Here is a 14860-nt window from a genome sequence, read left to right as displayed (position 1 = left end):
GTCGGAGCTCGTAGCGATTTTGCTCGCCGTAAGCTTTATCAAACTATCAACGGCACCAAGAAAATTGGTGGTATTTATAGACTCTCTGGCAGCACTCGCATGTGTGGAAAATGCCACTTCAAGACATATATGTGCATAGAGTACACGCTATACTAAAAGAAATTGCAGAAGCTGCGAAGTTAAATGATCGAGTGGCGTTTCAGTGGGTTCCCAGTCACTAGCGGAGTCAAGGGAAATGAAATGGCAGATGAGGTGGCGAAAACAACTCATCATTCTAGACAAATGTGCATCATTCCACTGTCTCAGTATGATGTAAATAGGACTTAGGAACAATGAAACGTGAATTATGCTTGTCTACCTGGTTCACTGACAAACCAAAGGAATCATATCCTAATCCTAATTGTCAATTACACAGTGACCTCCCAAGGCGTATCGACCCACTTATACATCACCTAAGACTCGGAACTGCTTACACAAAGCACTTCCTACTTTGAATTCAGCGAGCAACATCAGCATGTTCAAGCAGCCACGACGAAAAGGACATCTATCACCTCTTGCTCGACTGTCCGAACCACGACACACACCGAAGAAGTCTTGACCAGAAACTCCACAAGCTAGTTCCTGAGTGGACATATGCGATGAATAAAATACAAGACCCCTGGCCATCTAAAATAAAGGCCAAGATAAAAAGGGTCTGCTACACTTCGAAGAAACGAAAATTTGTGACCACTACTGAGTAGACTACAGTTAAAAGTGAGCGTGGCCTCTACGTGTTTGTTCTGATCTTAGGAAAACTTTTGCTCTCACCTATGTAGGACTGTATGTATGTTTATATGCTATTTTGTTCTTTTTTCTTTATTCGTTAAACTCAAGTAGAAAGGGGTAGCCATCGTCAATTAATGGTAACACTCCTTCGTTTATTTTCTACTTCAATAAAATACCACAGCTTCGCCGCCATGGCGAAGCTGTGACTCATACGCGTCTCATTTGTTGCTTTGCTGGGTTGGAAAAGCGCGCCCTTTTCGCAAACGGAGGCTGTGCGAAGATTTCAGTGACCTTTGTATGCTCGTAACTACAACAGAATAGTTCCGACGAAAATCAAAGGCTAGCTAAGACGTCCGATTCTCCCTACTGCAAGATAAGGGCGCTCGATCGAGCGTACACCCCCTTATTTGCCCAAGTACCCGTGAAAGATAGGAGCCGCCGCGCGCTCACTGCGCCATCTTGCTGATAATGCTGAAAACACGATAGTCCTCCCCCCCCCCCCCCGAGAGGCCTGCAACAGCGGTAAGTGGTTGATATGAATTCCTTGCCGTTTAAAAGCTTAAGGAGGCTGAGCCACCGAAAGGTGGCTCACCATTCTTTCGTCGGCACTCACGCGCGTCGGACGCAGGAATCATGTGCTCCGTAGGAGCGGCGTTTGCAGCACATACTAGCCGCGGTAAAAGGATGACCGAAGACCAAGACGCAGGATATGAGATCATTTTGCCACCACTGCCCAAGGGACGCGTCGCGCAAAACACCGTGTTTTTACACGGTGATGTGCGCGGCAGACCGTATTGAGTCGATGATTTCCGAGACGCGCTCGGACCTACAGGACTGCTGCCGGAGGTGTTGGCACTGGGGGCCTACCAGATTAATCATGTCTGGGCAGTCACCATGAACAACGCGGACGCTACGAAACGCTTGCTGGATGTGAAGGAGCTAAAAGTCAAGGGCCGACGCTGCATCATCGTAGACCCCCAGGATCAGCAGGTGCGGCTGCGTCTTCATTGGCTGCTGTACGGCGTCAACGATGAAGACGTGCGAACGGCGTTGGCGGCATTTGGCAAGGTCGTACAAGTCACAAGGGAGCATTGGCGTGTTCAAGGTGTCAGCGATAAGGGTTCAACCACACGGACTGTGCTTCTTAAGCTCAAGAGTGGAGTGAAGGTTGAAGATCTCCCCCATCAAATCAGGGTGGCTGGTGAACTGGCACTTGTGGTTGCACCTGGTCGGCCAATGCAGTGTCTGCGCTGCCAAGGTACCGGCCATGTTAGAAGAGAGTGTAAGGTACCCCGATGCTCGCGTTGTCGGCGGTTCGGCCACAGCGAAGATGCGTGCATGCGCACGTACGCATCGGCTATCGGATCAGCCGAAGGTGATGACACGGCAGAGTTGGTGATGGACGTGACCGAGGCTGAAGACGCGGCGAAAGGCGCAGGCGACGCGGTGAACCCAGAAGCTTCAACAGGTACAGTCACACCGACTGGTGGTGATGAACCAACAGCCAAAGCAGACATAGCATCTGGGGAGGTGGTTACTCAAGAGCCAGCTGGCCAAACCGAAGAAGGCTTCACAAGCACCTCATCGAAGGAGCCTGAGCCGCTGGAATTAACCGAACTTCCAGTGTCGTGCGAGAGCATCAGTGGTGGGGCGCCAAGCAAAAGACCCCGTGAGCAGTCTGCAGGACGGCGTGAGGCGTCCAGCGAAAAGCAAGAAGAGGGGCCACCTGCGAAGGCGACTTCGTTCAGACGCAGCAGCACGAGGCTGCGTCCTAACCCGGTATCGGACAAACACTGGCCACCTTTGTCCTCCAGTGGCACGGGTCCACCTGGAGGCTCCGAAGATGTCTAGCTCTATGCTAGACGCCGAAGGTAAGCACCATGCCCCTGGCTAACTTCTTCACTGTGTAGACATGGCTGTTGCACCGAAACTTAGAGTGGCAACGTTAAATGTTCGAGGTCTCGCCGCCAAGCGGAAGCAGAGCCAAGTCTACAGGCTACTTGTGGATCATGATCTGGATGTACTAGCTGTACAAGAAACAAAAGTAGACGGTGTGGAGGAGACCCGGGGCATGGTGCTGAGGTTTACGGCGCGTTACCACGCTATTGTAAGTCAAGCAATAGGCACGTCTGCAGGCTGCGTTTTGTTCATTAAGAAGTTACCGGGTCTGGTAGTGCAAGGTACCTCCGCTTGCCCATCTGGTAGATTGGTTTACTGCGATTTTGTATTCAATGAATGTCAGTGGCGTATAGTGTGTATTTATGCACCAACCATTTGTAAGGAGCGATCACTTTTTTTTCAAACCTAAAGCAGCACTTCACTTTGGAAAAGAAGTCTGTATTACTTGGTGATTTTAACTGCGTCCTCAATGGGCGAGATCGAGCAAATGGACGCGCCAATTACGATAAAAGTAGTAGGACGCTAGCGGACGTAGTTACTCAATTCGAGTTAGAAGACGTGGGCAGCTGTATGGAGGGAACGCGGGAGGTGCGTTTCACACATTTTCAGGGGAATAGCCATGCGCGCCTTGGTCGCATTTACGTGTCGCTTGAATTAATAGCCCACTGCAAGACATATGCTGTTTACCCAATACACTTTAGCGATCATTGTTTAGTTAAATGTGATATCGGAGAGAAAACACAAGGTGGAACTTTCTCATGGGAGCTGTGGAAAATGAATTCTACTTTGATCACTGACGAATATTTCTTAGATCAGGTTATGAACTGCATCAATGATATAAAAATGGATGATGGAGCTAAACTTGCAGAACAATGGGAAGAGTTCAAGCAGCGAATAAAAATAAAAGCTATTGATCGTTCGTGCGCATTGAGTTATGAAAGGAAAAAGAAAGAAAAAGAACTCCGAAAGACTTTGGAAAGACTAATAGATTTGGAGTGCAACCAACCGGGAGAATATAAAATTGACATACGCAATATTAAGCAGAAACTTGCACTGCATGACGAGGAACGCTACCGCGGTGCACTCGTCCGTGCTAGGGCTGAGGCTTTAGCGGCTGGAGAGACGCCAACTAAAAGAGCGTTAGGGGTGGAGAAAACGAACGCTCGACGGAATCATATCGAAAAAATAGAGAAGGATGGTCACGAAGTAACTGATACGGACAGCATTTTATCCGTATTTTCAAGTCACTTTGAAAACCTTTTTGCGTGTAGACAGGCAAACCTAGAAAGATTTAAAGACGAATATTTAGGACGCATGCCGCAAGTGAGTGAGGAAGTGAAAACCGCTTTGGAATTATCTATATCTGCATCGGAAGTTGAACGGGCGATTGATAAGTTAAATCCTGGGAAATCTCCAGGACCAGATGGTCTTTGCGCCAAGTGGTACAAATGTTTTAAAAGCGAATTGTCTTCAATACTCGCGGGCGTTTTCAATGAGGCATATGAGGAAAAGAAATTACCACCATCTTTTGGTGAATCGCGTACCGTTCTGATTCCGAAAACAGACGAGGTTGAAAAGCTCAGTCACGTCACAGCGTACAGGCCAATCGCACTGACAAACGTAGACTACAAAATATTAATGAAAATTTTGGCGGCCAGACTTCAGTCAGTAATAAAAGATATCGTCGGTCCACACCAAACGTGTGGAATAAAAGGTCGGTTCATAGTTACAAACGTTCATAAAATGCGATCCGTGCTCGAATATGTTGACACCTGTCATGCTCGTGTGGCCATACTCCAGTTGGATATGGAGAAAGCGTTTGATTGCGTTTCCCACGCCCTTTTGTTTGCAGTATTGAAGCACATTAATGTTGGTAAGATAATTATTGACGGAGTAGCCATGGCATATCGGAACGGTAGTACGAGACTAATTATCAACAAGACATTGGGCCCCCCCATAAGAATCGAGCGCTCAGTGCGTCAAGGTTGCCCTGTTAGTCCTCTTTTGTTTTGCATCTATATTGAAACTTTATGTCAGTCGATATTGCAGAATGACATCATTAATGGATTTAGAGTACAATCATCAGAGGTCAAATTACTCGCATACGCTGATGATGTTGCGATTTGTAGCACTTCCTATGACGGTATTGAAGAATCAATCAGAGTCTCTAAATCTTTCGCCGAAGTTACAGGAAGCCATATAAACTGGGGTAAATGCCTCGGCTTTTGGCATGGATATTGGCCTTCAACACCAGAATTTTTTGCAGCCATTAAATGGACAAGAACGCCAGTTAAATATCTCGGAGTACCGCTCGAGTCATACAAAAGTACTGATGAATATTGGACACAGCAAACGAAAGAAATTAAAGAGAAAGCGAATAGGTGGAATGCAACCTATCTGTCCATGTTTGCTAGGGCTACTGCATGCAACTGGTTTTTTGTGTCTAAGCTGTGGTATGTGATGCAAGTGCTGTACTGTTCCCGGGTCAATGTGCAAAAATTACATCGGGTGTTTGCAGTATTTGTGTGGGGCTCTAACTGGGAAAGGTGCAGTCGCACGAATTTGTTCAGACGGGTGAAGTGTGGAGGCCTTGGGCTAGGACATCTGTTTATCAAGCAGTTAGTAAATAGGTTTTTCTTTTTTCGCGAAGCAAGAGATCCTTTCCTATTAACAGTGTGTCAAACAAAACTAAGTAGACTGTTGCCCGAGTTTGTTGTGAGCACTCACGCTACCACAGGGGCTGTGCAAGGATACATGAAGGAAGTTGTGGCCAGCGTGCGGTTTTTGTGTGTTCGGTTTTCAACTGACTACCTGTGGTCTGTTGGAAAGAAAAAACTGTACAAAGATTTATGTGACACGATGCTCCCCATCCCACTGTACAGAGCGCTATATACAGCACGCAAGGGTCAGAATGTACTTAAACGAGTTAAAAAAATGCGAGCAGCTCCAAGTGCGAAAACGTTCTTTTTCAAATTACACACGGGAACACTTCCTGTAAGAACCTTCCTAGAGTAGCGGGGGTTTTATATGCCTTGGGGATCTCACTGTCTAAACTGTAAGAAACCGGAAACTATTGACCATGTTTTTCTGCACTGTTGGGAAGGAGTTTATTTTTGGGACGTATTACAAAGGACAATCAAAAAAGAGTTCCCGTTAGACCCTCATGGGATCAGGTATTTGGCAATAGAGAATGAGGATGGATTACCTTTCGATTTTATTATGATGACTGCCTTGCACAGTATATGGCGCTCTAGAATGGCTGGATTTCATTGTGACCCAGACAGAAGACCAGCAAGAGAGTATTTCAAAGAAAGCATCTCAAGATTACTCGAGGTAGTAAGAACAGACGAATGTGTACCTTCATGGGTAGAAAGGGTAGAAGCCCTACTGACCATGAAGGAATTCTAGGACGCGATGTGTTATAGTAATGCTTGACGGGCTTAGTTATTTTTAGGTTTATTGTATTGTTCGTTGTGAATTGTAATATATTTATCTTAGCAACCCGTTTGTGATGTTGAACCGGAAATAAAGAAAAAAAAAACCGAAAGGTGGCTCAGCAGTCAATGCCTCCCATTCACGACGTGGAGGTCGCAGGTTCGATTTTGCGTGCCGAGTCTTTTTTTCAATATTCTTTTCTTTCTTGCGTTTTCATATATACAAATACGTATACATATACGGTGCATGACATCGACGCCGACGCCAGCGGCTAAATCCAGCCGAGATTTTCCATATAATCGCTATCGCAATAAAAAAAATGCGCACAGCAAATGCCGATTCACCTTTACTTTGCCAAGCACGAAGATAAATAGCTGGAAGATACCAATTCTAAATATCTAGCCATTATATTGCAGAGAACATATGGATCATGAACAATGTAGCTTCATTACAGTTTCTCTTCTTTTATTGCCACGCGTCCAACAGTTTTGCTTTGATTTTTATCACTTTATGCATTTTTTGTCGGCGAAGCATTGTCGCGCTCAATAAATAATCGAAAAGTGGTTTGAGCCGAAGGATGTTATATTTCGTAGCTTTACAGCGTACAAGAACGTTCTTCTACGTTTCGAATATGACAACGTTATCTGTTTTAATAGATGTGCTTACCTTTCTACAAACGCAGCAGTTTCAAATTTCATCAACACACACACGCGTACGTTTGTCTTCGCTCTAATTGAATTTAGCTGTAGTTTTGTTTCCTCGTAACGAAGAGGGTACAGGGACGTCTTTCTTAATCAGGCTGAAGGGGTGCAAGTGTGGCAGACTAGTGCACTCTCAGGAAGAGTTCACAAGAATAAGAAAACTTCTTTTAAGCATATTTTTATCTAAACCGAGTGTACACCTGCACAGACGCAGAGCAGGATTTCCTAAGGGAATGCTCATCCTAAATGCCGAGGTTTCACTTTTAAACTAAAGAAATTTAAACTCGACCTCACAAATGAAGTAAAAATAGAAAAAAAATGACAGCACATGCTTGATGCGCTCCCAAGTGGCCTTCCCTCTATGACAAGGAAAACATGGCACTACATACTTGCGACTTGCAATTTACTTGAGACGATGATGTGCCGCGCAACCACCAGGCTGAATTTCAAATCGCGACTGCAGCAGAGTTCGAAAAATTTCGTTAACTTGTTTGCTTCATGACGGGCGCCCTTTTAAAATTTATGGCTTGGTGTCGACCTTAATTGCATTTTCGAGGGCACAATTCGTAGCTGAAGTAACCTGTTTGTGCGAAAGTTAATCGTGTTGGGCAAATATTCAATAATTAACACCAAGCTGAATCTTATGGCAGGCAATTTGTACCAGGCCGCAGCAACACTAAAATTCCTGAAATGACTCCAGCGGCCATATTCCAATCTCTGCAAGAAGCCAATAAAAATCCTAAATAATTATGGCTGACCATTAAGGATAGAATTTTATTTGTAATTTAGGTTCCACAACCACAATACCCTTATGAGAAAGGTCGGAGGTGAGGGCTACAAAAATTTTGTCAGTTTGGCGTTTATTACCATCTATTGCCATCGTGCAGTACCCGGGACTCTGCCACTTCCCCGCCACAACCGTTCATGGGAACTGCCGCAATTTAGGTGTAGGGTACATTGGATTCACGCGTGTCCACAAGATCACTGTTCAGTCCCGTTACGATAGTTTCACTTCAACCATTTTTCTCTTTTTACTTCCAATCACTGACGACTAGTTCGCGCGATTTGCCGAAACTGGGAGTATAATCTAATAACGACAGGAACTAAAGCTAAATTCGAAGTAAAAAAAAACGCGGAGAACTATAGTGGCCGTACACTCTGAAAATGAACTATTTGCAAGTGACTGATTCGCATTCCACGCATGAATCATCTATCTGCATTTTAACCGTAGTTCTTTTCTTGCCCCGCTGCTTCAATAGTGGACATAAAGGTTGGCAGCGAGGCTCGAACTGAGAATTTTGGCGGTATCCAAATTGTGACGTTCAGGAAGCAAGAACCTCAAATAGAAGAAAGAGTGACTGCTATACGAAGGCAATTATAATGAGCGGGATTGCGGCGGTTTCTGCAGCAATCTAGGAAAAAATCGGAAGTCATTAAACATAAATGAAACGACGGGTTCATCCCGAGGCACTTTTCGTTTCGATGGTACCATGCTAGCATTAAGGTACAAGGTTCTTGCCAATAAAGTTCGGGAGCCACGTTACCGGCTTTATTTTCTGAATCCATCACTATTTGTGCGAATTTTTTAGGATCAAGGTTTGAAAAAAACCCTGTCGTATCTTTACATTGGTTCGCTAAAAGACAAAAGCTGCAGGCCTTGTTGTTTGATTCTGGTAGTTTGTTTTTCTGATTTTCTTGCTCTATACATTTGACTGACCATGATCAAATGGGAGCCGAATCATATATGGTGCATTGCCACACACGCAGTTTCAACGCGCCAAACTTTCGTCTATTTTCTGGCAAACGCTGAGTTATACGCATTCATGCCAAAGTTATTCGCATTATGCAACTCTCTGCTTTCTCTTCTGAGTTGCTCACGTGAATCGCGCCTTGTTCAAGCCTCTTGCACAAAGGAAGACCTAGTACTCGAAGCTTTAATAATACATCTCGGTAAGAACTTTCGCTTGCATAACGAAAAAACATAACGTATTTTTGAAGGTAACAATAAATACAAAGCGCAGGCTATAGGGCAAAATAAACAAAGGAATGTGGGAACAAAATTAACAAAATTCATACAACAAAGAGAGGTCGCAAAAACAACACCACGCAGACAAAACAATGCCTTCGAAGGAGAAAATTGCGACACAATGTGATACGGAGCAATCCCAATTCACGAACTTTTAGCTGGAGCAAATAAGAATAAAACAGGCCATACGACAGGCCATTTTATAACGTTTACAGGTTTACTTTTATTTCGTGCTTAAGACATGGGTAGTATTTAGAGAAAAAGAATTCCCAATTGCTGTCATTGTACTTCCTCAATAAAGTTGGTTTATGAACATGTGCATTGTCTGTTCGCAATCATGATGCGTTTGCCTAAGTGATTGCACATGTCGTGCAATTTAGATCAGCACACAAAAAAGTGCAGTATTGTTCGCAAGCGTTACATACGTGCCTGACTGTGACGTAACGCCATTTCATGACGTAAGAAACCAGAAATAGATGTACATATGTCAGGGCAAACGAGCATCGACGATCTTTTTTCTAATAAAATTGTTATACCACAAAGGAAATTATAAGCTAACTTATTGTATTACCTTTTGATAATGGGCAAAACTTAGCGCTTCACGCAAAATGTTTTTACGTGTTCCTAAAAAGGTGAGCACGTATTAACCTTTTATATTGACATGCGCTTTTTTTGTGTGTAACGTATACTATTCAGCGTTTTTTTTTGTTCAGGCAGCTTCATTCAAAACCTCATGACACGAAAAAATTAGCAGATCCCACGTACAGTGGGAATTGATATGCTAAGCACGATTGAAGAAGATCAATATGTCACTTTAAAATTACCACAACGTTACGAAATGCGGCACATGACTTCCGTGTCATGATTATCATGTTTGGATGTGTTATTTACCTTCTTCATCTATTCAAGTCACGTGATGCCAAATGCAGTATATGTAGAGCTAGCGAAACGGCCACGAGCAGTCTATGAATGTTGTGTGCTGTCATGTTTTTACAAGAGAAGCGTGTCATGATTATCATGTTTGCACCAGTTGTATACCTTCGTCATCCATTGACGTCCCGTAACACCAAATGTGGTGTATGTGGAGCAATCAAAATGGCCGCGAGTGCATCATGAAAGGCCCAGTATACTCCATAGTAACGTTGACACGCCAACGCTGGGCACAGCGACGCTACCTTAGCAAAACGCGATCACTCTTTAGTCTGACGCCAGGTGCGAACGGCGCGACCCGACGGCAACCAGCGTGAAATGTGACATGCTGCATTTCCCGCCGATGCGTTACCCAGACAGCACTGCGTCTGCCTCTTTTCGTGAGGGAGGAACGCTGGATGCGCTGAAACGCGCATGCGTCGAATCGACACAGCGCGGCGCACGACTGCGAGTATATGGACGTAGCGGCACCCGGCGCGGCATCGCCGGCTTGACGCGACAAAACGAACGCAGGCGCGCACGCACGCCGGTTCTCGGGAATCTGTATTGGCGCCTTGACTGTGGCATGTAGTAATGTTCTCACATGACACGCATTTTATGATTACAATGTTTTCACCAGTGCAATACCTTCGTCATAGATTGACGTCATGTAACGCCAAATTTGGCATATGTTAGGCTAGCTTAATGGCCACGAGTGCGTCATGAGTGTAGCATGCAGTCATTTTGTTACAAAACACGCATATCATGTTTATCATGCTCGCACCAGCCTCAAACCTTCGTCATTAATTCACGTCCCGTAATACCAAAGTTGGTATAAGTAAAGCCAGCGAAACGGCCGCCAGAGCATCATGAGCATGGCATGTGGCCGGGTTGTTACATGACACGCATCTCATGATTGTAACGTTTGCGCCAGACACACACCTTCGTCATTAATTTACGTCCCGTAATACTGAATTTATTATGTGTGACGCAAGTGAAATGACCACGAGTGCGTCATGAGCATGGCATGTAATAATGTTGTTACATGGCCCGCATGTCGTGTTTTTCATGTTAGGGCCTGTCGCTTGTGTTCTCCATGCAATCATGTCATACCATACCAGTTTTGTGACATATGTGAATGAGACCACCGCAAGAGCAGCAAGACCATGAATTGTAAATCATGACATTCATGACATTCATGTATTGATTTTTATGTTATTACTAGTCAAATACGCTCGTCATACAGTCATGGTATGCATAACCAAGTTTGATATTGATACTATTATCCAAACGGCCAGGCGAGCTCATGGTCGTAAGCGGATAGATAGATAGATAGATAGATAGATAGATAGATAGATAGATAGATAGATAGATATATAGATATATAGATAGATAGATAGATAGATAGATAGATAGATAGATAGATAGATAGATAGATAGATAGATAGATAGATAGATACGCTCAATGTCGCCGAAGTTCGCTAAGAAATGCTTAGCATTTCAAACATCTAAGAGAAAAGCGCCTCAACTGTCACTGTGCACAATCAAGTTTCGTCGAAATATTGTGAAACATCGACTGCTGTATTCTAATCACGCGCGCATTTTTTTCACTTTTTATGTAGTCGGAGCAGTATGATGGAGGACGCATTCATGTGCGGAAAGGTGTATTTACACAGAAGTTTGCAAGGGGAGGTCAATAATATAAAGCAGGATTACGAGAGGTCCTAACACAGAACTCCTTGGGAACTACCTCTTCTGGAACATTAGCTGTGCTCTGCAAAGAAATCCGTCGCCATCCATTCCCATGCACTGCTGCGTTCTAAATAATGCAGAACATCCGGTTACAAGTTATGAAAGGTGGTAACTTAAAATATCTAAAATATTGGTGGCCTTTTTGTGGTTTGTCAATTTGGAAGTGAAAACTAAATGGTAGGACTGGTGCTCAATCAGGTGCAAATATTGAGAAAGTGCAGCTGGGCCGTTTCATGAGTCGCACAAAGCTTTACATTTCACACATCACATTACCTCACAATATTCTCAATTTTCATAATTGATATGTGGGGTTTAACGTCCCGAAACCACCATATGATTATGAGAGACGCCGTAGTGGAGGGCTCTGGAGATTTCGACCACCTGGGGTTCTTTAACGTGCGTCCAAATCTGAGCACACGGGCCTACAACATTTCCGCCTCCATCGGAAATGCAGCCGCCGCAGCCGGGATACGAAACCGCGATCTGCGGGTCAGCAGCCGAGTACCTTAGTCACTAGACCACCTCTCAATTTTAATGTTCAAAGGTGTATGTCGAAGAGATATACGGGACAATAAAAACATCTCCCATAGCTAGAGTGGAAACATCTGCTGGGAAATGATCACCACTCACGCCCATCATCCTACTCTTTTGAGGCATGTGAACGCGACAAAGGAAAGCACGAATAAACATTGTTATTTCATTTACTGTTTAAGAAGCCACAATTAATGAAAGGCACAGAAATTGTCCTAGAGTGTGTCTCGATGACAACGCCTAATTGAAAGTAAAGTACCGGAACAAATCACAAATATGGCTTGCGCCAAATAATCTAATTAAGCCCCAACAAGTTGATGCCACGCTTTGTTTACCGCATGTGTGTTATTCTTAACTTTTCGGCAGCATGAATTTCGATTAGTCACAATCAGTTAGGTCGATCCGAAAATATTAAAGGGAGATGAGCAATGCATTGTGATGAAACAGGAAGGAAGCAGTGAACATGAATGGTCACTGCAGGGAGGCATGAGGGAGGTGAACGAATTACCTGCCAGTTCAAAACAGGAACTAGACCATGCATGCGCTGGCCATTCTTTTTCCGTGCTCTGATCCTGCCTCTGTAATTTGGTTGCAGTCCACGCGGTGAAGTGGACTATTGGCTGCCACTGACTTGAGATTGTCCGTCTTCTGCCCGAGTTGTTACCAACAGCAGAGGATTGATTGGTTTGTGGGGTTTAACGTCCCAAAACCACCATATGATTATGAGAGACGCCGTAGTGGAGGGCTCTGGAAATTTAGACCACCTGGGGTTCCTTAACGTGCAACCAAATCTGAGTACACGGGCCTACAACATTTCCGCCTCCATCGGAAATGCAGCCGCCACAGCCGGGATTTGATCCCGCGACCTGCGGGTCAGCAGCCGAGTACCTTAACCATTAGACCACCGTGGCGGGGCAAGACAACAGCAGAGGACAATCTCTCGTGTTTCGCGATCTACCGTGAACATAGACTGGCTGAATGTCATGTAGGCAATGTACGAGGAGAAGCAGCGAGGTGAATATATTTGGATATGTTGATTCAGTCTCTGATAAACTCTTTTTTTTCGATGAAACTCGTTGCAATAAAAGTATGTGTCCGAAGAAGTTTTTCGCTGCTCTTAGAAATTTTTCTTTACTATACTTGAAGCTGCCACATCCTATATATGGACGGTTATTCTGTAAAAATATCAGTTTTCTAGGGGAGAACATGTAGCACAGTGCAGCTTTATTAAATATCGAAAATCGACGTCGTATGACTACGCTTCCTTTTCGAGAGCCATGTGGGCTTTGTATCTCCATCCACTTTGTATCTCCAACCGGCCATCATTGTCTTTATAGAATTCGCGGTGCTCCTACAATGGCTGTTCCTTTCTATGTCACGTATTTATATTGTTCAATTTTCTATATAAAGAAAGAACTGTTCTCCTTTTTTCTAGCTGAAACATTGCGACATTTCCCAGGCTCATATTTTTCTTAAGCTCCATAGGTTTCGAGCTACTGCATAAGCCTAGTGGTCAAAAGGCTCCCCTACTGACCCTAAATGAGCGTATTCTATCCTGAGTCATTCAGAGAGATTTGCTCAAAAGCGTATACTAACTTAACTGGAAGCTAGAATTCTTGGGTCAAAATCTTGTGCCATCAAATTAGGAGAGGGCAGGACCATGTAGTAGACTATGGCTTGGCATCCGTCTAAAAGACAAACAAACGCGAACATCACGTCCACGTTTCTAAATAGTAGGAAATAAAGAAAGCTCACCATGATGTGGGATCTTTTTATCTCTTCCAAGTATACCCGGAGGTAAATCACATCATCGGCCACAATAAAAACATTGAACGTATTAAACTAAGAAAAATTAAAACATTTAGGTGCAGACTTCGTTGATGGAAAATAAGTCCTGGAAACATGTCACCAGCGCAACGGTAAGGGTACCACTCGCCTTTTAAAAATCTAATTCACACATTTGTGAAGAAAGTGTGTATAATACTTCACCTTTACGAAGAATGTATGAAAACTGATTGATTGATATGTGTGGTTTAACGTCCCGAAACCACCATATGATTAGAAAAGACGCAGTGGTGGAGGGCTCCAGAAATTTCGACCACCTGGGGTTCTTTAAGGTGCACCCAAATGTGAGCACACAAGCCTACAACATTTCCGCCTCCATCGGAAATGCAGCCGCCGCCGCCGCGATTCGATCCCGCGACCTGCGGGTCAGCAGCCGAGTACCTTAGCCACTAGACCACAGGGGTGGGGCAAAGTATCAAAACACTTTGTAATCAACTTATATCCTCGATTGTTACACTCCGGATAGACTACATTATTATCAGGTATGTCACAGTAAGGAGCTGTGAAATTACAACCCCATCTATGACTGCATAATACACAATTCCAAGTGTACGGGCGTCCTTGCTTTGTGCACCCGTTAAAACGCTGGTGCGGATTTCGGAAATCTCAGCCAAATTCTGGAAAATAGCAGTGTAGTGTCATAGCAGTTAAGCTTCCAAGGAGCACGAAGGTTCGTTATTACGACCTTTAAGACTGCGAGACTCTTTCACTACAGAACAACCTCAATACAGTTGAACGACCTAGCGGAAGAACTGTGTGCAGTATAACTTAAAAATTATAGGATATGAAAAAAATAAACTCAACCGACCGCGAAATGAAAGTTTAAAAAAAGTCTTATTCAACAATCACAAGGCGAGAGCGCAGTTCAAGTATATTGCAACCACATGTGTATTCGTTAAATAGGAGGTAAAAATGACAGCACATTCACAGAGTGGATGTTGATGACTGGGGTGAAGCATCCATCCCTCTGGTTGTTTTTGCCTCCGTCCCTTCATGC

Source organism: Rhipicephalus microplus, unplaced genomic scaffold (assembly GCF_043290135.1).
Source record: "Rhipicephalus microplus isolate Deutch F79 unplaced genomic scaffold, USDA_Rmic scaffold_15, whole genome shotgun sequence".
Lineage (NCBI taxonomy): Eukaryota > Metazoa > Arthropoda > Arachnida > Ixodida > Ixodidae > Rhipicephalus > Rhipicephalus microplus.
Note: the sequence above shows the minus strand (reverse complement) of the source record.